Consider the following 12,078-nt stretch of genomic DNA (forward strand, 5'->3'; position numbering starts at 1 on the left):
GCTAGAAATAACATGTGGGTCAGAGACGAAGACTGAAGGTTAGAGCAGGCAATAGTAACTCGCAGGTTCCTAGTCTGCAGTCTCACAGAGAAAGGGAGAGAGAGCGTGCCAGGTGTCGTCCAGATTGGATGTCAGTCCATCTCTGCAGTGTTTCTGACCGGTCGTTCTGCACCGATGGAAGCACTGAGCTGAACATTAACTGCTCTCTGTAACTGTGTGCTGAAACCTCCAGCACTAGATTTTCCCGAATCAATTAAATTACGCGCAATACCTGCAACATTATGCTGAAATTCAAGCCCTGTAGACATACTGCAAACAGTACACGGGTATTTTTAAATACTGCACATGTATGCATGCATTACCAGATGTAAGAGAGTTCCCGTAAGAGGGAAGTTACAAAGTTCCCTTAAGAGCAGTCAAAGTTAGGGAATGTACAAAAACAGAAAAGTTTTTGGTGCTTAGTAATTTCCCATTAGGGAACTTTCTTTTTCTACCACAGGTAATTCCCTTGGGCAAGTCCCTGTGGATAGGTGTGTACGCTGGCTATAGCACAGTATCCGTGCACATATTTTCAAATATATGCTGATACTGAGCTGCATGTAAGGTTGTTAATGTCTGATCTCAATAAGAGTTAGATTATTCATGGCCATCCCGTACGTGTTGTTTCTTACTCTGTGTTCATGACGGCCTTACTGCATGTTAGTATGAGTGTCTACAAGAACGGCTCACTTTAAACAATATCTATACCCATAGCAGGTATGAGACTGGGCCCCGTTAGTCTGAGCTCTCTGGCAGCTAATATTAGATGATAGTGTCAGAGAATTGGACCTGGTCTGGCCACAGTGAAACCTTACATTGACCTCATTTATCTGTGTCATAGCTCATCAGCTGGCCTGCCACACAGTCACCCACTGTTGAACACACTCACGAAAACATGACTGAGCTGCAGCATCCACAAAAACTAACACACAAATGCCTGAATAAATGCACACAAATATACAGCTATAAAACTGAAGACACAAAAATAATAGAAAGCAGAGTTGAGGAGCAGGCATTTTTTAGGCCACATTATACTAAATTACAACTTTCTGATTATTCTTTTGTCTTATTTTGACATTTTTTGTTCCTGCATTTTGATTTATTGTGACCACAAGATGCAATTTATTCCCATTTCTGTTTCCCCATTTTGGTTAAGTTGTGCACACACAATAATAAGAGCTGTCGGACAGCCCAGGCAGTCTCCCTTTTACTTTGTTGGAATGATATTCACAAATTTAAGCTTTCCAAATCAATAACTCATGAGCAAATTGTTGGTAAAACACGGGCGGCTCCTCTTTGTAGCCACAGCACGGCGAATAACAAGCTGCAACTTCATTTTCAACAAGAGGAGGCGTCTCTCCACGTGCACCCAACCGACCCTCTACAACACCGATACTACAAATACTACAAAAATTATAAATAACTTCACTCCTTCACAGTCGTGTCAGAAAAATCACTTCACACATGGTCTCCTGTTTTACCAGCTATGTCTTTCCTCCATATGGCAGCTCCCAGGCTCCGTACACATCTACACATAATATATACAGTTTTTGTTTTTCTCAACTCAGGGAATTATTTCTAAACTTGAGAACAAAGATCGCATTATCTTGCAAAACACCATTCCAATCAAATCAATAATAGAAGCGTGACGCTATTAAAAAAGCATAGAAGAGAAAACTGTTATAGACGGTAAAACAGCAGGAAGAAAATGAATTCTCTTTATTGTACAGAAATGAATTCCTATAATTGTCTTGCACCATACTTGTGTCAACTCACTCAAAGCAGGAGTGATGCTACCACCGTACAAGTCAGCTCTCATCACCCAGTAATGCATACAATACAGTGACTTTCATCAAACAAGAACTGCGGGCCACTGGTTTACAGTGCCAACCAAATTTATTAGACCACCACCCAATGTAATCTTTATACCACAGCTGCACTAAATTACTGATCATTATCAAAATATTTTATCACATTTCTTTTATTAAAATGATATTTTTAATGGCAAAACTATAAAGATTTTCCAATTTACTGTTATACAAACAACAAAAAATCTTTTTAATTAAGATGCCAAATTACAGTTATTTACTTGCATTCCTCAATAGAGGGTGGCTGTAGCTCAGCACATAGAGCACATAGATTGTCTACTGATTGGAACGGTGGTAGTTCGATTCCCACAAGTGTCTGTGCGACAGATTTATTCGAGTGTGAATTCATGTTAGTTAGTTTGGATGTTCTACTTCTCGGTCCAGTGTGCCGGCTCGAATGTGGGTACGAAAATGTGATTTATTCTTTTAAATTTGCGTTTTCTTGTTTTTATGACAGGTGGTGTAATAAATTTGTCAAGTGCTGTAACTTTGTGAAAATATTTTCTAGTCTAATGCCGATGGAAGAGAATAACAAACCAAAAAGAAAAGACACTTTCTCCAAAGAGGTCCTGAAACTGTAATTGGGAATGGACTCCTGGGGATCGCGGCCGGGCAAGTATCATCCTGGATCGCTCCGAAGGAGTGTTTTAGCACACCTCCCTGACTGTCACAGCCAAATGACCCTGTTCCAATGTCATGAGCTTACTACATAGCTAAAGGAAAGGCCAGAAATAATAGCCAGCGAGTCAGTCAGTCAGACATGTACCCTGAAAGCTTGTCAGAAAGCTAGCCTGCAGCCAAGTATCAAGCCAAATGTCCAGCCAGATGAGGCTGACCCAAAGCCAGCCATCCAGTATAAAGGTGAACTAGCCAAGCCGCAGCTACCAGCCAGACATGGAGCCAGCTGGACTGACATACAGATAGACAGAGAAATGCAGCACTGCACCCAGCTCTATTCAAACCACACCACAGATTTGTCAGAGGAAATAGTTTCAGTGTTGCAGACACTGTTTTAAATACTGCTTGTGGTTTAGTTGCACAGACTTGTCTCGACCTGTTATCAAGTGTTTGCCCATGTATGGCCCAGGCCATATGCTTAACCATGATTTTTTGTTACTACATATCGGTGCAATGTCAAAAAAAGGATAGAGAGAGCATCTAGCCCTTATTTGAATTCTCGTCTTTACTCCACATGCCACGTCATGGACCATCAATGAAATGACAGGCAGCATAGTTTTCTGGTGCATTGCACTGACCCTGGCCTTACAAGGAGTAAACAGTAGTAATGGAAAGCAATGTTTTGCCAAGAATAACACTGGTGAAGGGTGGGTTTTGGTATTCCAGGGATTGTTTCTATCACTGGCCATTTTCCTGTTATTGAATTCCTCTCACTCAATGCATATCCTTCTGGCTCAGACTTAAGTCATTGTTGATACCCACACACCCACTTTGCAACTGGGGACATGGGGCTTTTGCTACCCACTGAGGTAAATCCAGCAAAAATAGAGGTGCACTTAGAGTCACTTTAACTGGAATTCACAATTCAAACAAGTTAGCGTGATGTAATGGACTCTCTGCATGTCCAGACACCTTCATTTCCAGCTCGGTCTACAGTTTGTTAAACTTTAAGGTTTAATTTGCAAATGGGAAATTACAAAACGACTGCCTCATACTAGACTGGTTTACATGACATAACTGAATGCATGAATACAAAAAGCGACTTGCAAGAATGGGTATAATGTTCTTTGTAATTGAAAAGATGAAAGGAAGAATTTGAATGGCATGGTCCAATTCGGTTTATCCAGCTGTCTGGGATGACTAATAAAGCTAACCATGACCTGATGTAATCAATTATAGCACAAGTAACAGTGTATTTTGATTAATTAACGTAGTACTGCCCCATAAATCAGCTCCAATAAAGTCAGAATGAGCACAAGAATTCATTAGTTGTTAACCTTGTGCCATAACCTTCACCCAAACAGTATTTGTGAATGTAATGTAGAACTCATTACATTTGTGCTCCAATGAATGTACATTACCCCAATTCCTAACATTCTCTCTATCTATCTGGCTGTGTCCCAGGTTGTCAGCTTATCCCTGTCCCGAGCCTGAAGCTCTGCTGGGGAAAAGAAGAGTCTGCAGGAGCTGTCTGCCTGCCAGTCAGCGTCAACTCCCCTCTGTAATCCTCTACTGCCTTTGATAAGGAAGAGAAGAGAAGAGAAGAGAAGAGAAGAGAAGAGAAGAGAAGAGAAGAGAAGAGAAGAGAAGAGAAGAGAAGAGAAGAGAAGAGAAGAGAAGAGAAGAGAAGAGAAGAGAAGAGAAGAGAAGAGAAGGATTTTGTAGTTTGGAGATAAGTAGGAATATTTTTTTGAAATAAGCAAATTAACAATTTTAGCAACAAAACCAGATTTCAATGATCCCACCAAATGTTTTGTGGCTCTTTCAAGCCTCATCTTAAAGAGACACTCCTCTGTTACGCCCTATATAAAACCAATAACACATACACATTCCCTACTAATAGCTGAGCCGTTACCTGTTTGGTTCTCCTTCATTTATTTTAGCATTCAAAAGGCCCACGACTAAAACTTTTCGTTCCTTATTGGAAAAGAGATAACAAGCGGGAGCATGGTGAATGAACTACTGCATGTTCACCTGCCTTTCATTTATAGTTCAGGGGATCTTACTGGCTTACAGATTCAAATTCGTAGCCTGCGTGCTCGTCATTTACCTATTATTCTGTTTTTATTTATACACCCTGGAGTTTAGACTATTTCAGCCTTTTACACCGTTTTCCTGGAAAACAGACGACCCTATATCATGTCAGCTCCACTGGCAGCCATTACAGAGCGAAAAGCCAAAGTAAGTCCCAAAGCCAGCTTCCCTGTTTCACATGGTTATTGAGCCATACAGCAGCTTATCGACCCGACAGCGTAACACAAGTTTGTAGGATGGCTTTAGTCCTCTCTCCCTCTATTTATCTTCCTCTGTCTGTCTCGTTCGCTCATTCGGGCACTGGGACTATCTTGGTCATTCAGAAGATTGGTATTGATTAGCCACTTCAAAATAAAGACGGTAAGCATAGAAACAGGGTCACAAAGGCTCTAATGTCTGAGCACACACACACAAGGATCAACGAATGCTGCAAAGTGGCAAACAAGAGCAATCCTTTCTTAGGTCCTCTAATGTCGTGATAGCTCTACACTAATAAACTAAACTATGATCGGGACAAATACTGGCAAATAGCGCAAGCAAACAGTGGCATGTTTTTCACTCTTCCTGCAGATTCAAGGGCACAAACGACAGATTAAGGAACACAGGACTGTACACTAGTCAATAAAAAAAACATGATAACACATGGTGAAGTGTTCTGGCACAAGGAAACGTTCATTGATCCCCTTAATAGCAGCATACTGTACGTGAATGTGTCCTTTATCTCGAGTGCGTGCATGTGTACTCGCCGCACTCGTGAATAGAGGAGGATAAAAGGAAAAGCTGAAAAGGTCTGAGCACACCGCACAGTTCAACAAGACAGCTCGATCGCTTGATCTGCCCCCATCCCCACCCACTGCTCTCTACCTTTTTAAAACCATTTTTCCTCACACACTTTATTTTGTTGGTCCCTCATAGCTCACCTCACTGGCTTTTTGTCATTCTTTTCGGGCTCACCTCATTCGATCCCACACTTCTGAGCTTTTTTTTTTTTATTATACCCCTGCATTTCTGACCAACACTGTTTCCTTTCTGTCAATTTCTCGGGTAACTTTTAGCAGAAAAGGAGAAAACCACAGATTAACTCGCAACTGCGGTCTGGTGTGAATGCGGCATCGTTTTCATTATCCCACAGCAAATAACATTTTTTTGTGTTACAGCAACAGACATAAAGGTGTTTAGTGACTATTCTGAACATTGTGGCTTGGTAAGGCAGTTCTGGCACCTGATTTGGATGCTTGATGATGGAGAACTACCAGAAAGCCAAGTGGGAAAGGTCAGCGTAGGACCCACTGGAGAGATTAAGCTCAACTTTGACACGGGAGTAGCTGAGGATCCCCAGGGACAAACTGGAGAAAGTTGCAGGAACAGCACTGCCCGGAAGCCGTTCGCGCAATAGTCACAACAGTTTATTAACTGACTTGTCTTCATGGGCGCAAACTGTAGCGGTAAACAACAAAACCACACTAGGAGGCACGCAGCGGCACCACAAGTCACAAGACTTTCGGCAAAATGAGACTGAAGTTGGAATACCACACATTAGTTTTGCTTTTAGATATTCTACTGTGAGATTTTAAACTCAACTTTCATTTTCACTCACTGCTTCTTTAGGTTGAGGCACCAAACTACACGGGTAGATCTAAGCGCCCGATAAGGATTTTGGTTCAGGTTGAAACACTTTTCCCACGTATTTCAAATCGAAACTCAAGAGTCATGCCACAATTTTTAAAAAATTTGCAAATTTCTTTTTTTTGTAGCCTCAAGTAGTCTCAAAAATCACATGTAATTTATATGATAATTTTATTGTCTTTTTTAGGCATAAAAATACTGCCAATTAGAATTTACAATACATTTCTATGACAAATCCCACTTTATTTATGGCATTTTTGCACTACAAGTGGATCAGTGCAACTTGTCAAATTTTCTGTGCAACCCAATGTAAAGAGTAAGCATTTTGTTCCACATAATGGCTCAATAGAGACACACAGAAACACGCAGACACCTGTTTCGCACATTTGTCGATCTATTTGATCCTCCCACCCATCATTCACTCAGAGTATTAAACCATTTCTGTCACTTATTCATTCAGGCGTGAAATCTCCACCCAATCATTACCTGGAAATGATCTCTCTTTATGTCTTTCTCACAAACACACACAAACACACTGACACAAAATCTCCCGCTCATTTCCACACACGCGCACACACACACACACAGCGCAAGTTCCAAAGACGACACTCTAGCGTGATCTAGCAGATGTGTGTATTCATGTGTGTTTGACGGTGTGAGTCCGTGCACACATATGGCAAATGAGCCAAGCTCAGTTAAATGACTTGTGATTAGGACATTGGCTTCTAATTGCCACTCATTACCATTTGAAAGTGAGTGGCAGCTCAAATCAAAGGCTATAGCAGCAGTGGTAAAGTGTGCGCATGTGTGCGTGCGTGCTGATTCACAGCCGCACGACTTGTACAACAGTTTGGACTTTTGCTTCATACTTTTCCTTACAAGTAAGGCAACGCTTTTTGGAGAAATGTGGGTAAAAAATATTCTGAAACTCAAACAAACTCAATCTAAAACTCTTTGAAATTCAAACTGTAACTAGCACAACAAAATCTAAGTTTACTTTTCAGCATCTCATGGTAACAGTCTTGGATTAGCACTGGGCAAATCGCTGCCACTCTACCTAAATCACTACAACACCCTCTGCTTACCTCCCTTCTAAAAATCTGCCCGTCTTCCCTTTATATTAACACCTCCCTTCTGCTCAAGCATTCATAATGCATCTATCTTCCAGCCATAAGCTGTTTTCACACCGGAACACCAGAGTCTGGAGAATCAGGTGAGCACACTGGCGGAAGTTGCTCATTTTCACAGGTAGCACACAGCAGGAGACAGACCCGTCCATAAGCATTCTTACCACCAGAAACATTCTGAGCGGTTCAGGCAAAGCTGCTGCCTGTGGAAGGTGCAGGGGACGGGACAAAAGGCAACCAGTTGCTCGCGCTGCACCCTGTCAGCCATCATACAGCGGTGGATATTTGCGTGCTAAAAATGCACCGCGGTGGATTAACATCTATAAAGCTTCAGTCGTGAACAGTTCCTGGACGCCTCTAGTTGACCTCGCTAGCAGAGAAATTTATTTCAATTAAAAAGACCTTTCCATGGCATCCCACAGGGACTAACACCGGATCCCACTCACTTCATTATCCACATCCTTCCCATCATTATACATGAATCCATCCCTTGTTAAAGATTTGAAGCTGAGCTGTGTATTTCCCGAGTACCTCTTGGATGCGACCCCTTCCTCTCTTCTCCAACCTGCTGTATTTAATACCAGTCACACATAAAAAATACATAATAGTTTCAGTATGGTTAATAAAGACTTAATGGCCATGTTGTTAAGTGCAAATACAACAGCCAATCACATGCCACCAACTCAATGCATTGATCTGCGTGTTCGAAAGGGTCTGACCGAATACCAGTACCTAAAAAATGGCTGGCCAGTGTCGATTATGTATTTTTTTTACAGAAAAGAGACAAAAGTCAAACTAGTGTGCATTATTTTTTCTTCACACTTTTTCTGCTGTCTTTCTGAATAAATAAGCAATCCAAATTATTTATTATTAAACTATAAAAGTAATTATAAAGTAACTTCACACTGATCTATGAATATTTTTCCACACCATGTACCACATGAAGGTGTTTCTAAATGTGTGTTTCACTGCACTGACACAAATGTTGGAAGCTTGTATATGGGATTTATGGCAACCACGAGATCACATTTCTTTCAGTACTTGGACAACAACAATCACAGGCAGTGCAGATAAAATCTGAAACATGTGTTTACAGGCATGAGTCAAAGCAAGCAAGGAATTTAATTAATGGGTCACTCGTACGTTTGTGCTCGCATCCTCCACGGAGGACAGAAGTTCTTGAACTAGCGACAGCACTAACAGAAATGTCCAACACCATAAAACAGGTAAGTAATAACACCGGAGCCGACGGGCTGCACTGACTCTATAGGTTCACTCTGCAAGTGTTTGCTAACACACAGTGGCTGCAAGTGAGTGAATTACAAGAACCATGGAATAAAACAGAAAGTGTGTTTTTACTGAAAGCTGCAGATTCAAATTTGTTGGTGTTGCAATATTTTCTATTTCTTTCAGTAACACGTTTAAAAAGTAGCAAAACAAGCCTTTTAGATAGAAAGCAAGTTTAACCACGATCACAGCTGTCTGCTGAGATATCTCTGTGTTGAAAGCGCTCTATGGGGTGTCCAGTCATTCATTGCTTAAGGCTACAGGACAGGCTTCAAAGATGAAAATGACATAATCAACAAGTAATGCAAACCCACTTCTGTTTTTTCGTGTTTTTCCTATAAATTGCACAGATATCATCAGAAAAGAGGAAGACTTAAGCATGCAGCTGGTGGAAAGAAGCGCAGCTTTTTTCTTTCTTTTTCTTTTTTTAATCTTGAGCATTCACTTTGTCAATCAGTCTGCTGCCATTAGGAATGCTCGTTAAAAAACTATAGTGTGAGTGAAAGCATTGGCTACCACTTGGGACGCATAGCCTACCCTGCTCTGAGGTGTAAACAGAGTAAAAATAGCTTGCTATCACAGGCTTCCCTACAGTCCCGTTATATAATGGTCCATGCTAGGATGAATGACATCACGGGTAGTCCTGCAATCACAAACCGTATGTCCTTTACAACCAGCTGGCAACGTAAAACATTGTGTAGTATTACGTGCGCAACAATAAATGCTTCCTAAGAATCGAAACATGCAAAACACCTGCGGTTACGCTTTTTTTTTTTTATCTAGAAATCATGTGGACTGTGGTTAGTAGTTCGCCTCCTTTCGTGTGGAGAAAACACTTCCGCGATAGTGAAACGTAGATTTAAAAAAAAATGTAACGCTTTCCCCTGACAGTCCCTGTCAATAAGAAAAGAGTTCAGAAGAAGACCTATGTGGCCCGAAGCGACATTATTCGGACATGTCCGACAAAGAAATAGTCTGCAAAGAGGAAATGTTTTGAGCCGAGGTCGAGTGGCGCAGTTACTGGAAGTACAGCGCCTGCCCGACTCCCAACTCACCCGGCGGACGCGCTCCTCGCTCGGTCAGAATCCAGCCGAACCTCCGCCCCTCTTTCGTCCCATTTAAACAACACTTTGCGTTGTTTAAATGGGACGTTTCCAAATGACAAGTATACCCACCCACAGCCCTCGTGGCCGCGTACTGTGTGGTCACTTAAAAATAGGTCAGAGTGCGAAGTAAACATTTTCTAAGGCTTTGAAGTAAACCAGAGCTTCAGCGCCACCCTTCCCAGTTCTTCCAGCCATTTTTTTAAATTTAGCCAGCTCCAAAAGAGAAGACTGACAACGTCAAAACGGTGACAGGTTGGCGAAACCGGCTCTGTGGAAATAGTTTTGTGCGACTTACTGCGGGGTGTAGCGGGCTGTTGAGTTTGTGTCTCTCCTTGTTGCCAGGGCTCCCCTGCTCTGCTCCGGCGCTGACGGTGGAAAGCGTCTCCCCTCCTAATGATGTCTGCAGCGCTCAGCTAATAGCTCTCTGCCCCCACCTTCAGAGAGAGAGAGAGAGAGCGGGGGAGGGAGGGCGAGAGAGAAGTTCAAATCTGGAGCAGTTTGTAAACTACTCATGCAAAAATATGAGAGCTCGGAGCACAGAAAGCAGTCACAGAGCTACAAGAGAGGTTCACTGACATTGCCAGAGTGTGGGAATACACAGTATTCCTTTATTGGTAAGATTGTTTTACTCACAGTGGAGATTGGGCTGCGTTTTCAGGAGCAAATGCAAAAGCGCGCTGTGTGAAAGGAAGAATGGTTAATATTAGTATTATTATTTCTGTTTAACTCAGCCTCACTCAAAAAGTGGCTTCTCAGCAGTGTAAACACTTTATCTGCAATACAACCCCGCACAGCTCAACATTGAGTTTATATTACAAAAGTAAAATTCTGAGGCATTTATACTTAAGGCTTAAAAAGGGGGGATCTATTAATCAATATTTCTGTGTCAAAATGATCCCACACTGCTTCAATAATGTTGAGGTCCGGGCTCTGAGGGCCAAATCCATGACTGATCATGCTCCATTGTTTGTTTTTTCTAACCAGGTATGTATTTATTGCATTGGCAGTGTGTTTGGGATCACTGTCATGATGAGAAATGAAGCTGTTGCCAACCAGCTGGTTTTCAAATGGTATTGCTTGGTGGATTAAAATCTGATGGCACTTTCCCTTCTCTCAGAATGACTCCTTGACAGCCTCCCGTCCACAGAGACCATTTCTGATGAGGCTTTAGTGAACAGTAAATGGATCAGCTGAAGGGCCCATTCCTTAAGGACAGACTGTTCATCTGCTGTAGATTGTTTTTAGGCCTGACACTTCTTCTTTTGTCCTCCACCTGTCCAGTTTCCTCAGATTTTTTTTCAAGGATGCAGTGCACACCATTTCAAGACATGCCAGATTTTCAGCAAATAGCTCTTCGAGATGTAAAAATACTGTTTCCTGTCTGTCACACTTTGTTAGCTTAGGTGTTTTTCATAGATTCAACAAAAGAAATGGGAACAAATTATGTGTTTTTCCAGCAGCCTGCTAGTAACAAAGTGCCTACAGACAGAAATTAACATTTAATTCATAGGTCAGTGTTAAGTGCGTACAAGGACTGAAAATGAGTAAAAGCAAAAAAGCAGCCAATATCTAATGTGGCTCATAACTTTTGTACAGCACCAGCCAAAAACATTTTTACAAAGTCGTAGTGGCCTTGACCTTTTCCCACCTAAAGCTAATCCTTTCATCCCTCAGTGCATGTGAACTTCTGTGCCAGACGTGCAGAGACACCGCCTTCACATAGAGAGGATGGACAGATCGACAGCCAGAAAACAGAATGCCTCGTAGCATAGCTGTCACCAGCAGGGAGGCATAACGAGTCATAAAGTAGATCCACCTCCACTGGCTAAAATATCAAAAGGCTGCAGGTCACTGCTTCAACCATTTAAATCTAATAATATCATATGTATTATGTAAAACATATGTAATAATAATGCAACACACTGTGTACTTTTCCTTTTCTTTTGGTTAGTATATTGGTACATCTGTGTATTATATAATCTAGTGTTACTAATTTGAATAGATGATATTTTTTATTAGCCCATGCAGGAGAACAAAAGTGTCACAGCAGCAAAACAAAGTCCATAAAGTGTGATAAATGAAGAAGACAACATAAAAGTTAATGAATATTATCTGAACACAAGCCACAAAGCATATTAGGAGTCTGAATGAATAAATATAACAACACGCAGCAGGCCTGTGGATCCTGGATGCAATTTAGCAAAAACTCAAGATTCACTTCAGATATTTGTTCTTATTGTTTATGCTACGAGGTCCGTCCTGTTTTCAGCTTGAATTGCTGCAAAAAAACATGTCATCCTTGGATTTGACTGC

General features: G+C 41.5%; 1 protein-coding gene across 3 annotated transcripts in view; it reads right to left on the reverse strand.

Annotated features, from left to right (window-relative positions):
- Nucleotides 1-10,304, reverse strand: part of atxn1a (ataxin 1a) — a 101,086-nt gene extending 90,782 nt beyond the window's left edge. The window contains exons 1-2 of one of the 3 annotated variants that reach the window (XM_026157049.1): nt 10,061-10,304; nt 3,947-4,101 (exon numbers count right to left, since the gene is read on the reverse strand). The gene's annotated coding sequence lies outside the window, so the exon portion shown is untranslated. Of the gene's footprint in view, nt 1-3,946; nt 4,102-9,714; nt 10,034-10,060 lie in introns of those variants that run through there. The other 2 variants (XM_026157048.1, XM_026157050.1) reach the window with 2 other exon arrangements.
- Between the last annotated feature and the right edge of the window lie 1,774 nt (nt 10,305-12,078).

The sequence above is a fragment of the Astatotilapia calliptera genome, chromosome 22 (assembly GCF_900246225.1).
Source record: "Astatotilapia calliptera chromosome 22, fAstCal1.2, whole genome shotgun sequence".
Classification (NCBI taxonomy): domain Eukaryota; kingdom Metazoa; phylum Chordata; class Actinopteri; order Cichliformes; family Cichlidae; genus Astatotilapia; species Astatotilapia calliptera.